The sequence below is a fragment of the Camelus bactrianus genome, chromosome 25, assembly GCF_048773025.1.
Source record: "Camelus bactrianus isolate YW-2024 breed Bactrian camel chromosome 25, ASM4877302v1, whole genome shotgun sequence".
In the NCBI taxonomy this organism is placed as follows: domain Eukaryota; kingdom Metazoa; phylum Chordata; class Mammalia; order Artiodactyla; family Camelidae; genus Camelus; species Camelus bactrianus.
This window is the reverse complement of record NC_133563.1, coordinates 98996-124901: the sequence shown is the minus strand read 5'-3', so window position 1 is coordinate 124901 and position 25906 is coordinate 98996. Positions and strand designations below refer to the sequence as shown.

At 42.8% G+C, this 25906-nt stretch overlaps 1 protein-coding gene across 16 annotated transcripts in view; it reads right to left on the bottom strand.

Moving 5' to 3' along the window:
* The window catches only part of LOC141574964 (trafficking protein particle complex subunit 9-like), a 147852-nt gene that overhangs the window by 54228 nt on the left and 67718 nt on the right, over nt 1–25906 (bottom strand). For 13 of the 16 annotated variants that reach the window (XR_012502123.1, XR_012502126.1, XR_012502127.1 and 10 more), the window contains 7 exons: nt 15009–15254; nt 14230–14317; nt 12876–13019; nt 7631–11768; nt 6970–7106; nt 2306–2878; nt 752–921 (listed from right to left, as the gene is read on the bottom strand). The gene's annotated coding sequence lies outside the window, so the exon portion shown is untranslated. The remainder of the gene's footprint in view (nt 1–751; nt 922–2305; nt 2879–6969; nt 7107–7630; nt 11769–12875; nt 13020–14229; nt 14318–15008; nt 15255–25906) is intronic. The other 3 variants (XR_012502117.1, XR_012502124.1, XR_012502116.1) reach the window with 3 other exon arrangements.

Below are 25906 nucleotides of genomic sequence, written 5' to 3'. Positions count from 1 at the left end.
CCAGGGACGCGGGGATGGTGAGACCCACCCTCACCTCCTGCTCCAGGGAGAGCAGGGGCCTGAGGGGAGCGGCGCTGCCAGGGGACCCCAACGTGGTCAGCGCCCCTAACCAAAACTCCACATACATGGGTCTAGGCAGGTCTTAAGCTACAAATTGTGGTCACATTTCTGGCTGGACAGTTTTACGCACTTCCACCAAGAGTAGCAGGAGAGAATTAGGCTCTGTTCCTGCACCAAAGCATTGTTAAAAATTAATGTCTGTAGAATAGTAAAAGCAACAATGGATTAAAAGTGACTGGAGGAGAACGTGCTTGACCCGAGCTCACTGGCCGCGTTATCTCACTGACGTTAAGATGCTGGCTGAGACCTTACGGTACCAAAACAGACAGACACACCAGGAGGGAGGTTTAATGCGCTGCTATATTTTGATGCCGGGAGCCATGCCTGGTACACGAGGTTCTGGGTAAACAATGGTGACAGTGTCAACCACTATGGGCTAAGCATATATCCAGCTACTCCTCCAAATCCCAAGGGCAGACTTCAAAAGGCAAAAACAAGCAGGAATTCTCTGGTGGGTCCGCAGACTCAGAGCCAAGCAGTTGCTGAGCAAAAATGTCACCAGTGCCTCCTCTGACAAAAGAGGAGGCACTGGCCTGGGGGCTGGGGCTGGGCTCCAGGCTTCCACTGCTCACCCACCAGTCCGTCCAGGGGGAGAAGGTGGTCCCTGCTTACGTTGCACTGATGCACCTACCTTGACTGATGTCTGGGGGCTCAGCAGGAGGTGACATGTGAGGTGAACGGAGCCAGCCTCGGTGTAGCACGGTGCTGGCAGCTGTGCCCTCAGCAGTGCCCAGGCTCCTAAACCTGACACCTCATCTCCAAGGAGCAGATGGGGAGCACGGGCATGTAGATCACAGGGCCCTGTGAGGACAAGAACAGATCATGGCCACGACATGCCCTGCCCCTTCCTTAAGCACGTCCGGGAGGAACAGAAAATTCATCCAGAGCCCGCTAGGCACCTCACGCAGGTGGGACTCGGGTCCTCTTGCCTATCACTCACAGGGCTGTTCTGGATATTCTTTTTATCAATTCTCTGGCATCTTCTCCTCCAACTTACCAACAACCAGAAAGTAGAATCTGATCTTAGTTAAGTTCAAGAATCACAGAGCACCGCCTCCACAGCGGGCCCAGCAGCACGTGCCAGGTCATCCAACCATAACCTGTGGGACCGCCATGAGCCCTCTCCAGACTCAAGGACTGAGGCCTTAGGCCGGGGGTACACAGATTCCCTCACTCTCCCCAGCAAAGGGGGACCACCTCTCGGCAAAGGCATCTCACCCTCTTCTGCCCGAGGGACAGCACAATAGATACACGGGGAAACAGAGCAGAAGTTGGGGGGCTAGGCAGCCCAGAAGAGCTCGTCTGTAATTCCGAGGCAAAGTGGGGCCGTTGACTTAATCACAGGGACAAAGTGAGGATGAACATTTCTCTGCTCTTTCCCATACTCTGTGATACGCTTTTCCCTGCATAAGGAGTTCATTCGGAGGTCCCTGGCGGTGTTTCTGATGTCCTAACATGGCATGCTGCCTGTCGGGCAGGAAGAGAGTTTCTGAGCCAAACAGGTGCTGAGCCTGGGAGGCAGGAGACACTGGCTCGAAGCCAGCTCAACCAGCGCCTCATTCTGCCTCTCGGGATTCAGCATCTCATCTATAAGCAAAGGGATGAGACTGTCCCAGGAAACGCTGCCCAACAGAAATGTAATGAGAGCCATGTAAAGAAAGTTTCCCAGTTGCCACATTTAAAACGGTAAACAAAGAAACAAACCAACAAACAAAAAACAAGTAGTAGAAACTGATTTTAAGAACATATCTTACATAAACTACTGTATGTATAATACTATCATTTCGACATGTAATCAATAGAGGAAGTAACAAGATAGTTTATATGCTTTTAGTAGACAAGCCTCAGCGTCTCATGTGCATTTGAACTACAGCACATCTCAGCTCAGACCAGCCTCCTCCCCAGTGCTTCTAGCATCAGTGGCTGTGGCTACTCTATTGAACAGCAACTCCAGGGGTCCCACCAGGGTCCTGGCTGAAAAGCAGGAGTAAGTGCTCTAACACTATCACTAAAAGGATCTCTCTGAAACAAAGGCGGATTCACTTTTAAATGTCTGTAAACCGGCGGGCTGCACCTCCCTCCCCCCTTGGATACAAGACAGTCCTATTCCGTGCTGATCCCTTTCTGGATGGAGAGAAGAAACCCGGCACACAGCCAGGGTGGACTGGCCTCCAGGTAAACTTACCTGCTGTCTGTGTCCAGTCCCATGAAGTCCTCCTTCTCAAACGGCATGCAGATGAGTGGGGTCTTGTCCCCAGAATTGTCAGGGGCCCCATCCAGCCACTTGGACATGAGCAAGATGAAGAGTGACTCAGTGAAGTCCTCGATCCTCTTCTCCACCACCCTGCAGTCCTCGTAGATTGAAGGCCACGTTGGTGCGCGGCTGCTTGGCTACCTCCCCATGCAGCACAAAGACAAAGAGCTGAGAGTCATTAAGCGTGGTGCCATAAAGCTCCTCTGCACGTGGAGCTTCTCGAAGGCCTTGGCCGAGAGGCAGTCGGTAATGGTGACAAGGCCCACAACCATGCGGTGGGTCTGGAAGACGCTCCATCCATTCTTGGGCGCATAGTGGTGCCTATAGTGCATACAGAGTGCGCCCTGGGAGCTGCACGGGCTGATCTGGCTCACCAAGGAGATTCGCTTATAGATGCAAAAGAAATTCTCCTCTGAGATGATCCCCACTGGTTTGACCACCACGGGAAGAGTCTCATAGTCCTCAGCACACTGCACGTAGTCAGGGATGCTCATGTTGCAGGCCCTGCCGAGAGGGGAGAGGAGATCGAGGTAAATATTTTGCTGTGGGCTGCGGGCGCCTCTGGGTTGCGGTGACCTGGTGTGTACCAGCCAGAAGGCAGGGGAAGCCCAAGCAAATCCAGGGGTACAGTTTGTCCTTCAGAGCCTGCACATGGCTACCGTAGCTCGGATCACTTTACCCAGCTTTTGGTCTAGGCTTCCTGCCCCTGCAGAGAAGGGTCATTTCTTGTTTTCTGTTCAAAGCACCTAGCAAGGCCCTGATGCAAAGTCACTGCTCAAAAATGCGGAATAAAGAAATGAAAAAAGGAACTGCTTTCCGCAACCCCCTTCAGCAGAATATAAAGAAAAGGACAACAGTAGGAGCAAAAGATCTGGATTTCAATTCCAATTTATTTGAACCCCTAAGCTGCAGAATAATGGATAAGAAAACTTGCCTTGGGGAGGAGGGTACAGTTCAGTGGTAGAGCACATGCTTATCATGTACAAGGTCCCAGTACCTCATTTTAATTAATGAAACAAATAAATAAACCTAATTACCCTCCTCAAAAAATACTTTTTAATTCAAAATTCAAAAAACACCTTGCAATTGACACAACATTGTAAACTTGACTATAATTCAATTAAAAAAAAAATCCTTGCCTTACAAGAATATATCTGGATTACGGAAGTTTGCAAATGTAAAATGCCTAGGGTACCACCTGCATAAAGAGGGGGGACTACAAATTTACTATCCCTCCTTTATGAGCTATATTTCCTTCGGGGGTGTTATAACCTCTCAGAGATAATTTTCTCAGATTTAAAAAAAAGTAAATATTACCTGATTCTCAGTACTGCTGAAGAATCAGATAACCCTATGAAAGCATCTGACCCACAGAGGTTACTCAATAAATGTTTGTTGAATGAATGAATAAAAAAGCAAAATGAATGCTGCTCCCTGCCACAGACCATCATAATGGTACTGCTTGGGAATCCCAAGCCCATGTTCCACCCGTCTGTACACTAACCATGTGGGTGACCTGGGCAGGCGTGTGTGCTTCTGTAAGCCCCTGTTTAATCGTGAATAGAAATGATGGCAATAACACAAACCTCAAATTGTTAGTGAGTCACTAATGAATTGTACCCCAACTTTGCAAGATGGAACCATTAAGGAAAACTGGGAAAAGGGTCCATAGGCCCTCTCCATATTATCTCTTACAACTACATGGGAATCTACATTATATCTCAAAATAAAATTTCTACTTTTTTAAAGAAGCTATTGAGGTTAAATGTGCTCACTGTCTCAAAAAAGGAACACACAGAAAAAATAGGGCAATGCCCAGCACATGAGATACACTCAGTTAACATTCCCACTGAACCCACTGGTCCCTCCAACTTCAGAGCAAGACGATGGGTCCTAGTGGCAAGAGGCCACTGCACCTGAAGCTAACAAAGCTAATGGTGCTCACTTCCAAGAGCCCCTGTCACCACCCTTGTTCTAATTTTCTATTTGTAATTTTTTTCCTTTTTATTAAATAGAAACTCCCAATGGCATAGCCTTCACCTGACTAGACATCAAGATGGCAGCCCTTCAAAACCTTACCACAGAGATCATGATGGCAGCCCTTCTTGGTGAAACAATAAAATGAAAAGCCATTTCCACAAGACCTCTGTGTAAATCTACTAGGGAACTTCATCGTGGACTGAGGAAGAGGACTGGGGAGGAGGGGGAAATCTGGGGCATAGAGAACTATGGGCCACCTGTCCCATGATGGACTTTAGACTCAACCATCACCCTCCAGGAAATTTAAAATACACAGCGACATAGTGCTATGGGCAAGATTTTTTTTTTTTTTTTAATCCCTGAATCCCTTGCAGGTCTTGTTTCTACTGAGACACAAATAGATTATGTGTATAATGTTTCACAAAAGCCTTAAAATATTATCACCCCAACTTGACACATCAAGAAACTGAGGTAGAAAAGTTTGTCACATTGTGCAAGATTAAAGAGAGGCCACGACAGACACCATATTTAAATCCAAGCCCCTGCTCCAGTGCTCACACTAGAAAGTGTGACATACTGCACATTTTCTGCCCTCTCCCTGCAATAAATGTCTGAAGAGTATTTTCTGTGCCACCTGGAATCACAATCACATCAATTTTCCACAAAGAGCTATGTCACTCCTTGCAGGAAGTAACAAAATCTAAAGTGTTGGGATGGGAGGAGAGATTTGCATTTTCTGTTTCTCAAAGGAAACATGGCTTTAAAAGAAACTGAAAAGCACTTATCTAGTCTAAGCCCTCATTGTGCAGAGAAAGAAACGGAGGGTCAGAAGAGATGAGGAAAGTGGCTTATTAACAAATATTGCCTCAGCACAGCACCAAGCCAGCCATGGGCACTACTGGGGGAGGATCTGGGAGGCCCAGGAGAATGAGTGTTAGAAAACGGAAAGAGAAGAAGCTTACAAGGCCCTGTCTCTACACCACCATACCATGAAATTCCACCAAATTACCCAGTATGGGGGCAGCCAATAATAAGGTGGGGTAAACAGGTTACAGAAACCTGGAAGTCTCAACCATAGTGGAAATTCCAACATTTACTATGTTTTTTTTTCCCAGTTCAAGCATCAAGTCAGTGGGCACTCTGTACCAGAGACTACACTAGGCCTGGAGTTCTCCCAAATACAGATCTCTATTACCACGTGTGCAAACCACATAAAGGCCACCAGAAGAAAAGTGCTCACAGATAACATGGAATTACTGAAACTGAAAGCAGCCAAAGAGCATATATTACTAGGAAAAACGGTGCTGCTAGAAATGGACTCATGGACATAGAAAGCAAACTGTGCTTAGCAGGCAGGAAAGGGGAGATTAACAGATACACATTAATAAATATAAAATAAATGACAAGGACCTACTATATAGCACAGGGAACTATATTCAATTTCTTGTAATGAGTTCTACTAAAAACAGTCTAAAACATATGTATAAACATATGCATATGTTTATAACTGGATCTCTGCTCTACACCTGAAACTATCATTGTAAATTGACTACACTTCAATAAAAAATAAATTAAAAAAATAAGTAAAAATAAAAGCAACGCCATTAAGAAAAAAAAAAAAGAATACTGTAATCCTCTTAACTGTATGTGCTGGAGAATCCTGGTTGCAAGCACCAAGTCCACTGGATCACTCCAGCACTGGCTGTCATTCTTTCTGACCATCAGAGAGTCACTTGGCTTCACTGAGGTTACTTTTCTCTTCTGTGAAAGGCTACAGTAGCAACTAACGATGTATAGAATCTCATCATTCACAAGCCCAACAATTAGTGAGGACTTCCCATGGGCCAGGCTCTGGAGAGATGAAAAGATAAAGTCCCAGATATATTCATGGGTAGAAGAAATTTATGCCATAAAGACATTAATTCTTCCTGTTTTGATACACAGATTCATTGCAATTCTGATTAGAATTCCTACCAGACTTTTCATGGAATGTAACAAGTTAATTTATGGTCAGGAATAGGCATGAAACTTCTTTAGAAACACCACTCAGGAGGGGTGGGTATGTCACTCATTTCCACTGGTCTTTCTGATGTAATGAAAACGTTCTGGAATAATAATTGTTGCACAACTGTGAATATGCTAAAAGTTGCTGAATTGTACCATTTAAATGGATGGACTTCATGGTGTGTGAAAAATATCACAATAAATCTGTTAAATGAAAAAATATTTCTTGACAATTATTTTTCCCTCTATACTACTAGTCTGCCCCACGATTTAAGAAAAACAAAAAACCAAAACAAACCAAACTGTGCCAGGAGCTCTTTAGGACTGCAATGTCCCTGGGTCTCCAACGCCTCTGGTGGTGCTGTTCCTGTTAACGCACCCTAGCTGGGCTGGGCTAGTTAGGGACTGTAACTATCTTTTTAAAATCGACGGTTACACATTTCACACTGGGAGTGGGAGGGAAGGAAGGAGCTTGTCACAGCCTCATGCCTTCAGCTCATTTTTAACTGAACCAAGCCCTGCTTTCAACACTGTAATCCCTGGCACTATAAAAACACATGACATCAACAAGCACCGCCATCATAACACCTGAAAGTGCTCAAGGTACTTACCTGGGGCAGAAACACTGAGGGAGGAGACAGAAGCTCGCTCAGCACTGAGGATCCACCTTCCCGACTCCACCGGAAGCTGGGCTTTACAGCCGGAGGCTCTCAGCCCAGGGAGCAGCGCCCACGCCGCTGAGCTTGTCCTCAGGGAGCAGGAAAGGAAGAGCAGGGCAGCCCCGGGGTCACGGTGCAGGGAAAGCGGGGGGGGGGGATGTTGTTGGAAACGCGGGCTGCAGTTCCGCTTGGAGGCCAGCCCCAGCCCCAGCCGCCTGCCCCCGTTCGAGTCCGCAGACCCCGCCCGCCCGGGACACAGCCCGCCCAGGGGCGGGGACGGGCCGGCGGCCGAGGAGAGCCACCCGGGAGGAGAGGACTCGCGGGCGGGAGAGGGGAAGGGGACGCCAGCCACGGACTGAGGGGAGCCAGGCTGGGTGAGAGGCTGCAGGTGCACACCTGGCCATGGACAGGTGTGGCCGGGGCGCCGGGGTAGGTGGCGCGGGCAGAGGGGTCTGGCCAGAGCAATTCAGCTGAACACAGGCTGACTGGCACCCTGGGGGGCTGTGACATGCCGACCGCCCTCCCGAAGCCGCCTGACCCCTTTCCCGGGAGCCCCCCACCTTGCACTTCCACAGCCAGAGGCCCCGGCCCCGGGCAGGAGCTAAAGGCCTACCGGTCGACAGAGCTGAGAAGCCTTTGGGGCCGATCCCCGGCTCGGAGCTGGAGCTTCCAACCCGCGGTCCAGCTGGCACCGACTGCCCATGCGCAGGAGGGCCAGCGATCCACTCTGGGTTCTGCGAGAGAAGGTGGGGCAGCGAGGGAGGGAGAAGATGGGAGGGGGAGGAGAGGAGGGGAAAAGTGGAGGGAGACAGATGGACAGGAAGAGCAGAGAAAAGGGATGGATCTGGAGAGGGGAGGGTCGTAGCGGAGATGGAGAGAAAAAGCTTTACCTCTGGGGGCACCCCGAAGGAGGCGGCAGTCCTGCCTCTGTACCATTCTGTTACCCTTCAAGGCCCGCAGCTCATGTTTTACTTCTCTGATCCAGCCCTCCTTCCGATGCTTCTGCAGAACCCCTATGGGTATCACACCCGTTGCCCCCACGCGGAGCTGGGTTTTCTGTTGCTCTGGGAACCAAGCACCCGCAGGTGTTGTCGCTCAGAACTACCTTGGGAAGAGTACCTATTCCCCTTTTACACGCTGGGAAACAGGCAGGCCTGGTCTCTGCCTTAGTCCCACTCTCCCAGGTGTTGGGCTGGCGGGGAGCGGGGTGGTACAAGATCAGAGCCCCAGACAGAGCAGAATGCCTGAGTTTTGGTGCACAGTCCCCATCCCTCCTGGGTAAACCACACCCCACCCTAGTGGAACCATCAAGGGCTCACAGTAGTTCCCTGGGTGTGGGAGAGCTATCCTCATGTAAAGGAAAAGCCCAGCTGGGCTAACAAGCTAAGTCACAAATCTAAGTGTGATAAGTGTCGGTTTACTGATCTAAATTCTGATGGGCTAACTCGTAAATCTGAAGTTTAGTGTCAGTTTACTGGGCTAACAAGCTAACTCGTAAATCCAACCTCAACAGGTGTCAGTAACGTGATCTATTACAAGTTGATAAGCTCCAGTGTACTGATTCCTTGCTTTTTGTTGTTTGAGCCTTATTGGCTAATACCCCTTACTTGCAATTAACCCTTTAAAACCTCATGTGCATGTCTTGGAGGTGCTCAGAACTTCGGAGCAGAAGCCCCTCTGAGTCCGCAGTCATAATAAATCTGAGTACTCCAACCCTCCCAGTGGTGCTTGTTTCTTGGCTGGCCTGTTGTTTCCATAACACTCAGTTCCAGTGCCCAGCTTGCTAGGTAGATAGGAGTGTTACCGAGTCCAAATTCATTCTCCTCAGTGCAGGACAGGCCAATAAGTTGGGAGACCAGGTGTTGGGGCAAGGAATAGCAAGTCTCTGTAGACCTAGGTGGCAAACTAATGTCCTGGAAAACCATCTCCCCAAGTCAGAATTCAGGCTCCTTTCCTACGTGCTTGGTTGTTGCAATCTTCCTGGTGTAGGAATTCCTTGTTGTTAGAATCCTTCGTTCTTGCAGCTATCTGCCTGGGTCAAATCTCTGTAAACCTCCAACAAAACAAACGTTATTTTCTATTCTGTAATTTGTTATCTTTTTATGAATGAAAAAGTGTTAAATATCATTAAAGGTCAGAGCCTTCAGAATAGGCTCTCCTGTATATTTCAGGCTCTAAGCAACATTGTTTTACAAGCAAGATGAAGCCTAGGAGACAGAGCATAGGGTTAAAGTCAAATGAAAAGATCTAATATGCAGTCAGATTTGTTCTGTTCTATTACCCGGGCAGAAGCCACTTGAGGATTTAAATCCCTTTAAGTTAAAAATAACTAAAACTTTAAAGGAATTTACATACATAGTTGGGAATGTGCATACCATATCTGGAAAAGCATCCAAAGGATAGTAAACAGTGGCATCTCCAGGGAGGGCTGGAAGAACAGAGGATGAGGGTAAACTTCTTTCACTTGTGTAGTTTTGTGCTCTGTTTGAATCTTTTTTAACCATTTGCATGTATTTCTTTTTCAGTTAAAAAAAAGTGTAATGGAGCAAAGGAGTAATTAGCTCAGCAAATACAGCAGCCATGGAATCACTGAGTCATCACTTTTGACTTAAGCCAGGAAGCATTTATTGACTCTCTCCAATGTGCCCAGTGCTGTTTTAAGACTTCTTTTATTATTATTATTTATTATTATTATTACTATTATTATTATTTTTATTTTTATTTTATGAAATAATAACAAGATATCCCCCACACCTGCCCATGGCTGGTGGAAAACCAACTGAGTTTTTATTGAATTGTTTTCCAAGGAGTAGAGATGAGTTATAAACTGAACACATATTCAGGGCAAAACAGGCGGAGTGGTTTTACAGCACGCCAGACAGCTATGAAGGGTTTTCAATAAAGGTGCCCAGAGGCTGAGAGAGAAAGCCTCCAGGGTCCTACAAAAAGCTGCCCAAACTGCCTTCTCCATGGCACTACTGAAGTAGGAAAGAACAAATCTGACTCTATATTTGATCTGTTCCTTTGATTTTAAGAAAACCACGTTAATACGCTCCGGTCTTTTCATGGGTTATGATGTCACAGAGGAGACGGACAGGTCAACAAGGGACCACTCTGCCGTGATCACTGAGCCGGGGAACGGGATGGGCGGCAAGATGTATGACACAGCCATAGCTGTGCCCGTGCTTCTAGGCAGGTAACCAAAGTCGCCTCGACAAGGTGTCAAATACTTGTGCCCACATCCTCATCACCTGACATGTATTAAAGAGAAATGGAAACCTATAAGCGGCCAATAACCTCGGTGGGTACACCGTCCAAAGAGCAAAGTCACAGTTTGACAACTGGCCATCCCGGTTCCCTGGGATTCATTCTTGGAGAACCTTAGAAACCACTCCTCTGTCCTTAAGAAGTGCTGCATATTTGTCCTATCTTTGGCTCAGGGATGGAGCATGTTCAAGTGAACTTTAATGTCTGCACAGATTTGACTGTCTTTCTCCAGTTTCACTTGTCCATTCTAAAGAGGCCTGAGCTAAGTCCATCCTCCGTAAGATCTATTCCCCCCAGTGACAGCTCATTGAGCCTGCAATTAAAAGCCAACTGAACTAGACTGTCTGTCCTCAGCTAAAAAGTTCACCCACCCTTCACTGCTTTCTTAATCTCCTCTCCTGGCTAATTGCAACAGACTAACACCTCCCTCTACCAAGCTCCCCAACTATGTCAGTTTTTCTCCCCAAAGAGAAAGTAAGGTCCATAAATGAGGAGTCAACTCCATAGTCACCTCTGAATTCCTAGCATATAGTAATGTTAATAAATAGAACTATGATTATGGCTTCTTTCCTTTAAAACATTTCCGGTTATTTGAATGAGACCTTGGAAGAGAGGTGTTTGCCGTCCAGTATCTTGATCCACAAGACTCTGGGGGCCTTTTTCGGAATGGCTGCTCACTGATTCATTCAAAATACACCTTCTCATTCCAGGAGTAGCTGTGCTTCTCTGAGAGGAGTTTGTGGTCACTCTCATGCCAGAAGAGGTTTAAACTATATCCTTACTTTGGATTTGTTATTTTTCCCCTCTTCCAACAAAATTGACTTTCCTTACTGTCTTGCCTTGAAGAATTTTTTTATCCTAGTTCACCCTTTAGTAAACCATGCTTCTCGGAATGGGCTTGGCCTTACATATGATCAGTCATCCAACTCCCAGTGTGAGAGGCTTCGGGCTCACCTCCTGCCCTACTGTCAAGGCAACTGAAACTCAGTACAGGAGCCAACAGGCACCCCAGGGCTTCTAAGGCTCATGTATCACCCAGAATCCCTGCTTTCTGGTTTGTCTTGGCTTCTGAGGATTTCCCCTCACTTTCTTGACAATTAGCTGTGCAGCTTGAAAGATGAGGAAGGAAGGTTTTATTTCTTAATCCGCATTTTAAGAAACTTGTGTAATGAAGGTTTTCACAAGTTTCTACAACCCTCCATTGCCGAGACAGAAAACACACTAGATATTTTCTAAGTTTAGCTATCATGTGTATTTTTTCTTTTGTTTTCTTAACTGCAAACAGACATCTTTTAATTAAAATAAATTAAGGCCCCAAATAGGATAAAGAAAGGGCATACAAAATTAAAGGGCAAAGACAGAAAAATGATAAATACTCTACAAGGTTAATATAATACTTACTCTATGGATCAGATCAGCAATTCTCAGTAACAGCTAATTGAAATATGACCATGAGGTAAAACGTCTCTCTTGTCAGGAGATGGCTAATAGAAAATAGAATTAAATCAACAAACTAAAATTCTAAGTCTGGCGAGGTACAGAAGGCTACCAGCAAAATGTGTCATCTTCTGGAAAGGAGGGAGGCTCACCAGCTCTTTACTGTGGAGCCTGAGCCCAGGGGAGTTCGGTGAAGTGAGCTCTGTAAGTACCCAATTAGCAAAGTGGGTGAAGAATAAAGAGACGTGAGTTTTGATGACAGAGATGATACTACTATTCACTTGTCCTGTAAAGTATGTCTTCACGTTCAGTGATCAATACCTCAGCGTCCTCAGGGATTAAGATTATAGGAAAATTCACAGCCTGGGCCCAGACCTCCTCTTTGAGCTCGTGACACTGCACTTAGATGTCTCAAGGGCAACTCCAACTCCACCTGCAAAGAGCTGACTTCACGGTGCTCCTCCCAAAGCCGTCCTGCCCAGGGCCCCTGGTCGGGGGGGAAGGTCTCTCTGCCTCTCCAAGCTCAGGCCCATCACTCACAGATGTGACTGGACCCCTCCTTCAGGGCCCAGATTTCCTCAGTCACTGAGTCCCACCACCCACACCTGTCCTACCAGATACTCAGTGGCACTCACTCAGCACTGACTCTGTGCTGGGTACCTTGCTGCACACTGTGCACACGTTATCTCACTGGATCTCCACAGCAGTCCTGGGAGGTCGGTACATCACTGCTTTTATTGATTAGATAAATTGTTTCTCTTCCTTGAGTGCATCATCCAAAGTGACACGGATACTGAGCCACAAAACTGGGACTGAAAACCACTTGAAAATTCTACACTCCTACACCTGGCAGCCACCCTAATCTGACTCATCACATCACCTCCTGCTGAGCCTTCTAAATGTTTCTAAGCATTCTACAAGACAAAAGTGATCTACGAGAGCACCCCACTCCCCTACTTAAAATCTGTCAATGACTGTCCACTGCCCTTAGGAGAAAGCCCCACCGGGACTGAGCACAGCCCAACGGCCCGGCATCTGCGTTCCCTGCGCGGCCTCGCCGCCTCACCCACCACGCAGCTCTACACTGGCTGTGTCCAGGACAGGGATGCTGACTCCGTACAACCCGGGGCTCGTCTCAATCGAACAATGATCACCTTCTTCAGTGTCCACCTTCTTCACTGCTGACTCTCAGGAAAATGTTTTCTCAGGATGAATCAATATCTTTTTCCTTACAACTTCCCGTCATTGATAATGAGCTCCCCCCAAAAGAGAGAAGACTTAATTCTCAGTCTCCTTATCTGTAAAGTGAGAATAACAAGGAAATATGTGAGGTTTTAGGAGAAATAATATTCATGTGAGGCTGAGGGACAATTCCCAACATACAGTAAGCACTCTATATGTGCTTGATTACTATTAATAAGAATATAATGCATTCCAGCAACCTTAACTCAATGTTTTATGGCTATGTCCAACAGACTACAGACACACTTTTGGACGAACCGCTTTGAGCACATCAGCACAACATACTGGAAAATGTAAGCGCTGACTCCGTTTACAGCTGCAGCCACCCAGCACTACAGGGCGGGGGCAGTTTCTCAGACTATTACATGTTGCTTGAGCATTTAATTGTCACTAATGAATAAAGACAGGTGTCCTTTAGTCAAAGCTCCTGAAACCTAAATCTTCAAAGATTGATGCAAATTAGATTTCAAGTACAACACTCTCTCTAGAAATTATTTGATAATAGTCTTAGCTCCTCTGCAAATCAAAAGGGCATGTTCTTAATGTATCTGACTACACCGAAAGTGTTGTTTAAAAGAAATTAAGATGAAGCCATCCTAAATAAGCTCTCAGTATCATCTTCACAAAGCCCCACCCAAGGGTCTCATTTCTCACTTCCACATAGGTGTTCAGGTAGCTTAACCTGGGTCTTGGTTTCTTATAACATGGGGGTGGGAAGAGTTGTGGATAGATTTATGTAGCAAATATAAACCTAGGGTAGTTGCTGCATAGAAATCCTAGAAATAAACAAATTGATATATAGTCCTACCCTCAAGAAGCTCAGACTTTCCACTTACAACAGCATTAAAAATCAAATGAGAGATACATATAACAAAAATTTACAAGATTTGTACATTGAATAATTTGAAGTATCACCAAAAAAATTTTAAAAGATCTACATATATGGAAGATATCCCATGTTGATGGAATGGTAGACAATATTGTTAAAAATGTTAAGACTCCCCAAAGTGATTTACAAATTCAGTGGAATCCCTATCAAAATTCCAGCTGACTTCTTTGCACAAATTGAAAAACTGATCCCAAAATTCATATGGAAGTGCAAGGGGCCCAGGACAGCCAAAGCAATCTTGAAGAAGCAGAGCAAAGTGGGAGGACTCACTTTAAAGGGTACTAAAAAGCTAAAGTACTAAGTCAGTATGGTACTGGCATAAGTTTGGAAAAATAAATCTATGAGACACAATAAAATCCCAGGGGGAAAAAACTTACATTTACAGTCAGTTTTCCACAAGGGTGCCAACAACACTCCATGGAAAGAATAGTCTATTCAACAAATGGTGCAGGGAAAGCTGGGTATCTGCAGGCAAAAGAATGAATCTGGAATCTTGACCCCCATATTTTATATAACAAATAAAATTTAATTCAAAATGGATCAGAGACAGAAACGAAAAAACTAAACCTATAAACTTTCTAAAAGAAGACACAGTATAAATGTTTGTGTTCCTAGGATAGGCTTTGGTTTCCTAGATACAATACGAAGAGCACAAGTGATAGAAGAAAAAAGCAGATAAACTGGACTTCATCAAAATTAAAACCTTTTTTTTTACAGAGGACATCATCAAGAAAGTGAAATGACAGGGGAAGGGGGTATCTCAACTGATGGAGTGCATGCTTAGCAAGAAAAATAAAATAAATCAATACATCTAATTACCTCACCTGTAAAGAAATTGTTTTAATGTTTAAAAAAACTAAAGTGAAAGCACAATCTGCACAATAGGAGAAAAATTTTACAAAGCATGTATCTAATAAGAGACTAGTATTCAGGATATATAACAAATGCTTACACCTGAACAATACAAAGAAAATCGACCCAATTTTTAAATTTTCCAAGGATTTAAAAAAATACACAAATGGCCAATAAGCATATGAAAAGAAGCTCAGCATCAGTAGCCAGATCAAAATGAAAATGAGATCTTATTTTACAATCACCAGGATGGTTATAATCAAAACATGCACAATAACAAGTGTTGTTCAGGAGGCAGAGATACCTCATATGCGGCCAGTGGAAAGGGACAATGGTGCAACTTCTTTGGAGAAGTCTGTTGTTTCCTCAAAAGGTTAGAGTTATATGGCTCAGCAATTTCACTCCTACATGTAGAGTCATCCCTTAGTATCCTCGGGGGGTTGGTTTCAGGAACACCCCATCCTGGATTCCATAATCCAAGGATGTTCGAGTCCCTTTACAATCAGCCATCTGGATCCATGAAGTGGAAACTACAGATATGGCGGGCCAACTGTACAGCCAACAGAATGAAAACATATTCTCACAAAAACTTGCACATCAATATTCATGGCAGTATCATTCAGAGTAGCCAAAGGTTACAAACAATATCCATCCATCAATGAACGGATAAACAAAATTACCAAGAATAGTCCCACAAACTTTTGGTCATTAAATCTTTGAGAAAGGAGGTGAGAACATACAATGGAGTAAAGACTGCCTCTTCAGAAAATGGTGTAGGGAAAACTGGACAGCTGCATGTAAATCAATGAAGTTAGACTACTCCCTCACAGCATACACAAAAATAAATTCAAAATGGCTTAAAGACTTAAACATGTAGACAAGACACTATAAACCTCTTAGAAGAGAACATAAGGAAAACATCTGGCATACATCTCAGCAATGTTCTCCTAGAGCAGTCTACTCAAGCAATAGAAATACAAGCAAAAATATACAAGTGGGATGTAATTAAACTTACAAGGTTTTTCACAGCAAAGGAAACAGTAAGCAAAACAAAAAGACAAACTATGGAATGGGAGAAAATATTTACAATATATGAGACTGTCAAGGGGTTAATTCCCAGAATATATAAACAGCTTTTACACTTCATAAGAAAGAAAAATAAACAATTCAATCCAAAAATGGGCAGAAGTGCTAAAGAAACTTTTCTCCAATGAAATCATACAAATGGCCAATAGGCACATGAAAAAATGCTCAATATATTTATCAGAGAAATGCAAATCAAAACTGCAATCAAATATCACATCTCGCCATTCCGAATAGCCATCATTCAGAAGTTCACAAACAATAAATGCTGGAGAGGCTGTGGAGAAAATGGAACCCTCCTACACTGTGGTGGGAATGCAGTTTGGTGGAGCCATTGTGGAAAACAGTATAGAGGTTCCTCAAAAGACAAAAAATTGACCTCCCATATGACCCAGCAATCCCACTCCTAGGCACATATCCAGAAGGAACCCTAATTCAAAAAGACACCTACACCCCAATGTTCACAGCAGCACTATTTACAATAGCAAGATATGGAAACAACCTAAATGTCCACTGACAGATGATTGGATAAAGAGGTTGTAGTATATTTGTACAATAGACTACTATTCACCCATTAAAAAATAATAAAATAATGCCATTTGTAGCAACATGAATGGACCTGGAGAATGTCATTCTAAGTGAAGTAACCCAGGATGAGAGAGAAAAATACCATATGATATCGCTCACATGTGGAATCTAAAAAAAAAAAAAAAAAACAAACAAAAAAAGAAAAAACAAACAAACAAAAAGATAAACTTATCTTCAGAACAGAAACAGACACAGAGACATAGAAACCAAACTATGGTTACCAGAGGGGAGAGGGTGTGGGAAGGAATAAATTGGGAGTTCAAGATTTGCAGATAGTATGTATAGAGTAAACAGCAAGTTTATACTGTATAGCACAGGAGAATATATTTAGTATCTTATTGTAACTTATGTTGAAAAAGAATATGAAAATGAATACAGGTATGTTCCTATATAAATGAAGTGTTGTGCTGTACACAAGAAAGTGATGCAACATTATAAACTGACTAGAATTCAATGAAAATATTTTTAAATAGACAAAAAACGAAAAAAAGAAAAAAGATATTATCAAATCCAAAGAATAATTTACTGATTGAGGCTACAACATGGATGGACCTTGAAAGTTTATACTAAAATAAGCCAGACACAAAAGGGCAAATAGTGCCCTTTTAGGTGAACTGTCTCTAAGCGTTTGTTGTACTATTCCAGTACATTTTCTGGAGGTTTGAAGTCTATCAAAATCAAAATAAAATGTATTATTCATTAAAAACATAAAATGATTCCTCACAGGATGGCTTTAATTATTAAATGCAGAAATGCATGTAAAGCTCCTGGAACAACAATTTGCATGTCCACAGACAGTCACTGTTGTCACTGCCACTCAGAGGGTGGTGCCAGCGCTGATGAGGGCTGCCTCCACTCGCTCCCCTGCAGAGAGGAGTGTGGGCCTGGGCTCTGACAGGAAGGGTGACCATGAACATGGGTTAGACAGAGCCACTCCCCAGACTCTGCGTTACCCAGCTTTCTTATACAAACTGCTCCATCTAACATAAACACGCTACAGGGATGTATCTTACAACACAGGGAATATAGCCAATGTTTTACAATAACTATAAATGGAACATAAAAATAAAAATTGTGCAACTATTGTACACCTGAAACTTGTATCATACTGTAAATCAGCTATACCTTTATAAAAAATTAAAAAATACTTTAAAAATTTTATCACTTTAGTATTCAATTCGGTTTTTAAGTAACTACTAAACAGCTTAGAAAGTATAAAATATTTAAGTGTGATAAGTTTGTTTACATATTTATTTACTTTCAGCCTCCTGCTAAAAGAGAAATTAAACAATTTTTTTAAACACAGCTTAACAACCATAACAACAAAAAGACAAAAGTGAGAGTGAAGACAAAATGGAGATTGAATACTTAAATGAAACCAGGGGAAGGTAAAGTCATAAAAATGAATGCCATGAAGTTAGGGTAAGTGTTAAAGGCCGACTAGAAATTCAGCTGTAAGATTCTTGGCAGCTAAAGCAGAAAGTAAAAGATGATGGGACGGGTGGTAGAGCTCAGTGGTAGAGCGTGTTCTTAGCGTGCACGGGGTCCTGGGTTCAAGTGCCAGGGCCTCCACGAACAGATAAATACACCTAATTACCTACCTCCTAAAGAGCCCCAAAGAAAAGAAAAAGATAAATTTGTTTCCTAAAAAAACCTGATATTAAATTTAGATTAAATACTTAAAAAAAAAAGAAAAATAGAAACAAATGAGTGACACAAGCGATAATGCCCGTGAGATAAATCTGCAGTGGCTGCTGGCAGGTCCCCATGTCCCACGTGGGAAAATCTGAAACACCCTTCTCACCACTCAGAGTCATCCTCAGCCCACATCACCCCTCCCCCTGTTAAATGCAGGAGCACGGGTAGGGCCCGGCCTTTGCTCTCTCTGTGTCATCACAGTGAGACAGGATGGAAGGGGGCAGAGCACAGCCATTCAAGGAAGGCCACAACAATTAACATCAAAATGGTGAAGGATTCAATCCCCAATAGGCCTTGAGGCTCAAGATGAAGAGATATAACTTCTAGCAGAGCTTGAGCTTCATTATACACCCATTGTAATAGTAACATGGTGAATAACATGCCCCAAGGCACCATGGCCATCCCAAGGCTAGCCACAAAAGGTCACAGGGTGGGAAATGGCCAACTCCCTGGGAATCCCAGCCCCTTGCCCTTAGGCTGCTCAGTCTACTTATTAGCATATGAAACAACCAAGCCGAAGAAAACGAGCAACACAGAGCCACCTCGCGGTCACCACTCTCTCTCCCTCTTCCGAGAAGGCCCACACTCTGTCTGTGGAGTGTGTACCTACTTTTAATCTGAGCACCCGAACCCCACAACTCGTGGCCTTTCTCTTGCCTTTCAATGTGTCTCCGTGAATAAATCTACCATTACTCAACAGTGGCTTGCTCTTGAAATCTTTCCTGCATGAAGCCAAGGACCCACGTCTGGTGGGGCACATTCCAGGGGCTCAACCAAAGTCTGGGACACAGCCCTTCTCATGCCCCACATCTGTTTTCTTGTATCAACAGGACTGGGATATGAAGGGAGTTCTGAGGCCCCAGCTAAGGGACAGAAGCAGCCCCCAGAGCTCAAAATGGTGGGCAGCCCCTCCCCCAGCAGGGGCCCTGAGGTCGGCCCTGTTCTCTGTGGTTCCCTGTTGTGCTGACCCCCTACCAGACAGCGTTCTCCTAGGCCTGTCCCCACAAAACCCTTCTCTCCAAAATTCAAGCACATCATGTCACAGTCCTCTTATTCAACCAGGAAGTTTTCAGCGCACTTTTTCCTTCCCTAGTAAAGAATCTATCTGTCCTCCCTCACATCCCACCACTTCTTTCTTTGTGAGAACTCTGTACTCCTCACATACCATCCTGAACGCAGCTGCCTTGCTAGCTGGGACCGAGATGCTTCAGTCTCACACAGCCTGCGTCCTTTCACTTTCCCCTTTCTACCTTAAAAAGCCTTTCCTGAGTCTCCCACCCCTCTGATTCTGAACTTCACAAAGTGCTGAGGTTGCAGTCACTGTGTGCATACCTCCCAGGTTTTGGCTAGTTTTCCTTCGAAAGATCTTCACTAAGGAGCTGCATCAAGAAGTTTAAAGAGGCTATTCTTACATCTGAGCTGAGGAGCCTGCATAAAATTTAAATGGCTTTGAAGAGAGAGTTAACCAGGGACAGAGAGGCCGCAGGTCCTAGTCAACAGTGTCATGAGGCAAAATGTTCTTCAAAGGCTCAGAGTGGCTTCGGAACACGGAGTCGGCAGGGAGGAGATGCCAGGCAGTGAGTGGGGTGAGTGACACTGGGTACGCTTCCCCAGCTGGGGAAGAATTGGATTTTGTTCTAGTTTTCCAAACAATTTCTGACTACCTTTTTCTCTTATTGTCACATACCATTTCCTATGAATTAAGAAAAATCAATGTCAGTCATTTGCGCCACTTGGTAGAAGCTACACGATGCCATTCACAGGGCTGGGATATAACAGCCACACCAGTCTAGGTTGAAAGACCAGTGGGGGTATTTCCAAGGTAATCACGGGCATGCAACAAACTCCCCAGTTTCAATTACCTCATCTCAAATGTGAGGCCAATAAAACTACTAAGCAAGGTGCGTGATGATTATGGCCGACATCTGTTTACTAGGTAAGTGCCCATGACAGCTGCCGCTGAATGGGGAATGAGTATGATCAACGAGGCCAAGTCAACCTGGTCACACGTGCCCTGCCTTCCTGCGTTGGTGCAGGACCGGAGTTTGTTTAGCTGAGATGAACGCCCCCAGAGCAGCCCCGAAGGGAAAGCTCCCACCTCTGCGTGGTGAGGCGTGTTCCTTTCCTTCTCAGAGCTGATCACACTTTGCAGTCGTCTGTTTTTACATTTATCCCCTTAGTACCTGCCTCCCCTCCGGAGTTTTGCTTAAGCAGCACAGGTCCAGGTTTGTGTTGCTGCCTACTGGATATTCTGGGCTGGGAGACAGGCGACCCCACGTCTGGCTCTGGGGCTGAACGGAGAGGGCAGAAGGCCCAGGGGCCCATGCTGAACCGAGGCCCCAGCACCCAAAATTATGGTCTGACTTTGGGCAAATTACACAGTCTTCTTTACCCTGAGATTCCTCATCTGTCCATGAAAATAACTGCCCATGGCATATAGAGTTTCAAGGATTAAAGGAAATCACCAAATTCACAACCTATTCACGGGGCTACCAGTGCATCCTCAACAGGCACATGCTACCTTTACGGCTGTGACACACGCTAAGCGGGGCGGACAGACACAGTGAACACTGCTAAGTGCCTGTTTGTTAAGTGTTTCATGAGTGTTATAATACTGTTTACAACTTACAACAAACCCAGGAAGAAACGAATATTATAATGCACATTTCACAGATTCACCAACAGATTAAGGGAGGTTACGCTCTAGTCCAAGGCCCTTTGGTGAGGAAATGGCGATTTAAACCTGTATCTGAGCCCAGGCCTGGGCTACATCTCTCTCCAATCCACCTGTCCAATACACAAGTTTGCACAGGCCAGCTCTTAAATGCAATGTGTGCCACCGTTTGTCAATGTTTGTTAATTACCATAAGCTGCTCTCAGAAACTGCTACAGAAAAGACAGGTGGACCCATATCCCTGCCAACAAAGTAGAGGAATTCTGCCTTGCCTTCTCCTGTAATGTGCAGAAACCCTTCCCTACACCACCAAATTCAAATGTATGCTTCATCCGTGTTTATGTTTGCACACGGAATATTAAAGTAGAAGGTACCTGCAGTAATTCTATCTCGGTTCCTTTCCAAGTTTCCAGATTATCCACAGTCAGTCTGTGAATGAAAATACTACAATGTGAATGAAAATACTGCAACCATGTCAGTAAACAAATAATGCTGAAACCAAGTCATCAGCGGCTGCCGCCATCCCCCAGCGAGGACAGGCCTGAAGACCAGCCTCTACAGCCACTCACAACAGTGCCCTCTGAACAGAATGAGAATAAGAAAAGACAGGATACTTGCCCTAGATAGCTAGGTGCTTGTCTAAAGAATGAATCCAGTGAGCCCAAATGATACATAGAAAATCACTAAACTCTTTAACTTGACATACCTGGCTTTCTTTAGATAACAATGTTTTATTGTTCCAACTACCTGGTCTTTGTTGTAAAGCTCCTATATATCCTAGCTCCTCCCCAACCTCTTCGGAGCAGTCCCTCCGAGCGATCTGAGAGGCTGTCATCCCGGCTCGAGTCCTCCCGCCAAATAAACATAACTCTTAACTTTTAGGCTGCGCATGTATTTCAGTCAACAGTTTTGGACACCACGAAGGGACCCAGAGCAGACTTTCTCCACCTGAACTCTCCGAGTATCCGGAGCCTTGGTACCAGCAGTGGCCCTTTGCGCCCATCCACCTCCTCGGGGAGCCCAGATGAATTTGGGTGAGTCTATCTTGGTTCTCGGATCTCCCATATTGGGTGATAATCCTGAGCTTTATTTGGCGGTGTATCCAGGTACCTGGCCCTCCAGTTGAAAGATACTGGGGGGGAATAGCCCACCCAGTGGAGACATACGGGGTGGGGCCTGGTTGAAATATAACGGGAAACACCCATCTTCAGGAGACGTCCAAGGTGGGGCTGGTTGAAAGATACCAGGAAAATACCCAGTGGAGACATCCAGACTGGGTCCATGTTGAAAGACACTGGGGTCAGGACTGAGTGGTTAGGTAAGAGGCTGGTCTAATGTTTTCCTCAATTTGGTTACCTCCATTGAATTTTTCAGAATAAAAGTAAAACTCTTATGAGGAACCTTTCAACTCCAAAAATGGGACCCCCTTCCTGGCTGGTAACAGTTTTCTCGGATGACTGAGAAACTTGCAGGAGTGGTATAGGCAAAGACTTCATGCCATAGAGTTGTCCCTGCGGGAAAACCTACTAGCAATTTTATTCTGACAACCCTACCTTAGAATGGGGAAAAGGACTTTCAAAAAAGAAAAGAAAGAAAAGAAAGAAAAGAAAGAAAAGAAAGAAAAGAAAGAAAAGAAAGAAAAGAAAGAAAGAAAGAAAGAAAGAAAGAAAGAAAGAAAGAAAGAAAGAAAGAAAGAAAGAAAGAAAAGAAAGAAAGAAAGGAAGAAAGAAAGGAAGAAAGAAAGGAAGAAAGAAAGAAAGAAAGAAAGAAAGAAAGAAAGAAAGAAAGAAAGAAAGAAAGAAAGAAAGAAAGAAAGAAAGAAAGAAAAGGAAAAAAAGATAAAGAAATGACAGATTGCCAGCCTCCAACTAATACCCCAGCCAGGTTTATATACATACAAAACTTACAAATTTAATTGGGAATTAACAAAAAACCTCCCTCTTAAAGTAACTAACCAGGCCAGATAAAAACATTTTTTGGAATTCTGGACTTATAAAAACCAAAACCCTTTTAGGGGGAACTTGGATTTCTCCTCCTGTGTCCTTGAAATATAAACGTTTTATCTTTCGCTGGGTGTTTTATGTGTGTGTATGTATGTATATATGTGTTTCCTTTTTGTTTTTAATGGAAAATTTGGACTCTGCCATGCAAAAGGTACAAGTATTGTGTACATATGGTGGCCACACAAATAAATTGGGATTCTCAACAATCCTTTGTACCAATTTTCAGGCATTTTGCCATCTTAACCTTTGTTGCATCAGTCTGGACCATGAACTGCTTTACCTTTTGGAGAGTAAACTTTTGAGTTATTTTAGGCAGCACCCCTACTCTCATTTGGAAAACCCTCTTCATCTTATTCGTTTAAAATCACTATATATATATAAATTGATGGCCATATGATGGATCCCTTAATTTGGAAAACTTTTAAATTGGTGAAAGTTGAAAGAGCTCTCATTATAAACAGCCGTTTTATTGGTACCTATTAAAATCAAGTTTAAAGGTAGAAAATATATCTAATGGTTAATCTAAGAACTTATTTTAAAAAAACTGGTTTAAAAAGCTACATTTATGTTTTTCCTTTCCCATTAATGGTTTTAGAGATGTTAATAAAATCTTAGAATAATTAATGTCAATTAGGTTGAGTAACTGGAAAAAAGAATGTAAAAATGTCGAAAGATTTTTTTCTTAACAGAAAAAAAAAAAAAAGATAAGGGGATTATCCAAAATGGGTAAATTTTTTTGATGGTTATTTTGAATGAGATAAATAAAATGGACATTTTTGGATTTAGAGACAAGGTTTTGATACTACACTACATAAAGTTAAAAAAAAAAATGGCCAAAGTGATCACCTACTGCCCCCCAAAATTAAAGTTCAAAGAAGTCCGTTTTATTTGCCCCAGTTTAAAATGTATGTATTTATAGGGATAGATACATATAATATATGTAGACTGTGATATTTGATCAATGACTGGGGCAACGGACCAATTAATCAAATTAAAAGTTGAGAAGGGCCTAAGTTCTTTGGCTCAAACTTGGGGATCCCAGAGACTTTTCTATAAAATTAGATACAGTGAAAAAAAAAAAAAAAAGAAAGAAAGAAAAGAAAAGAAGAAAAAGGCTTCTGGCATTCCTTCTAGAAATAAAAATTATTGATTAAACCTAATAAATATTAAAATTAAAGGTATAAGAGTTAATAAAATTGAGATAAAAGTTTGTAAAATTGGTATGTTTAAATGGGCTTTATATAAACTTTTTGATTAATTATGTTGTGGGATAGATGTGTTTCAATGGAAAAACGCTTCCCCTTCTTGGTATTACAAGGCTGGGCACATTTCTGTCCCTCAGAAAATATTAATTGAACAAAATAAAGGGAACCAATAGAGTTACATGAGCCGTCCAATATAATGTAAAACTAAAAACTAATATTCAGTGGCTAATAGAAAAATATAATAAGAGGTTTACCCTGGGTTTAACTTATAACTCAAGGAAAAGAGACCTTACTAAATGCCTTATGCAAGCTTTGGAAGACAAGATAAATTGAACCTTAAAGTTTTAAAACATGGAATTCTTTGTTTACAGCTCTTCTCACTGATACAAAAAAGCCAAATAAGGAGATACAATTGGGCCTGCGTGACAGAGCAGTTCTCTGGGGAACTGGAAGTGTCTGTCATTGTCTTGCAGATCAGAAATGTATATACAGCAAACAGTGACCTAGGACTGAGCCTAATTAGCTCAATGAGATAAAACTTAAGGCCAAAGAAATTTTTGGCATTTTAGAACTCAGAACTCTGATGGGTCCGTCAGACTTTGTCAAGAAATCTTAAATGTCTTTTCCATAAATAGTAAGCCTTAGTGATTTGAGCAAGCAAATTAAGCTTACTCCAACTATTATTATACCTATCTTATAAGTAAGTTTTAAAGTGAAGCTATGAGATCTCTAGCTTTGGTCTGTTTATAAGCCTGAGTACACATTATAGATGTGAGATATTTCTACAGCTAAAAAAAAAAAAAAAAAACAAAGTCAAAGAGCTCTGCTTAATTGAAGTAAAAAATAATAGCTTACAAATTAAGTATTTTTAAAATAAAAACTGACTAAGTTGACCTCCAGGTTCACGTGAACTGGAAAATATTCAATATTAAGATAACACGGTATTGTTTAGTTTAAGTATGTTCTAATTAATATAGACATCTTTAAAGTCATCAATATTAAGTATAATACCTTTACTGTACCTAGGTTTAATGAAAGTCAAATAAGATCCTGTTATATCTGTTACAGATTTGTCAAAAAAAAATAATAGTAATGTGGTGTGATAAAATTTGAAGTAAATTAAATGCAAATGAGATGAGAGTTTTGGGTAAATTTTTTATAATATATATTTAAAATGTATGCTTAAGATAATCTCTAAATGTTTGGTATCTAAATTCTAGAGTTGTGCTAAATTAAGTTAAATGATAGGATTTTATTTAATAGCTATACCATTTTCAGATAAAATAAGATTGAAATATGAATTACTTAACATATGACTTCCTCTTACAGAGAAACTAAAGGTGTTTAGAAATATTAATAAATGCTTGGTGCCACTCTGAAATAGTCTCTATTATTAAGGGAAAGATCTCAGTATCCTAGGAAGGTAAGATAAATTTGTAAAGGAAGATATAAGGAATGGAATTATATTTTGTTAATGAAAAATAGTGACTTTGTCCTGAATCTGGTTACTTCTGAATGGAAGAGAAAATAAGGGACACACTAATACGAGTATAGAAAGCTGGGGAAGGCTTGTGGAAGAGGAACCCTGAGGAAAGAGTTTTGTACATGGTCAGAATTGGCTAAGTTTAGAATCAATTTGGGCAAAGTAAATGAATCTTAGAAGTAAGCTGGTACAAGACTAGATTTGTTTTTCTCTCTGTTAAGGGGACAAAATTTTCTTAAAATATTAATCCACCTTCAGTAACAAATTGTAAAGCTTCTTATACGACTTAAGTGATCTGTTGTGCCTTTACCTTTGAAATATTTTATTGTTAATGAGTAAGTACTACTTTACAGTGATCTATACGTTTATCTGACCAAGTGTTTTGAAAACTTTTAACAAGCTCCCCAAATATCAATTTCTCTTTAAAATTCTTTTAGTCTCCAGTTAACTATGGGATGCTACAAAGGG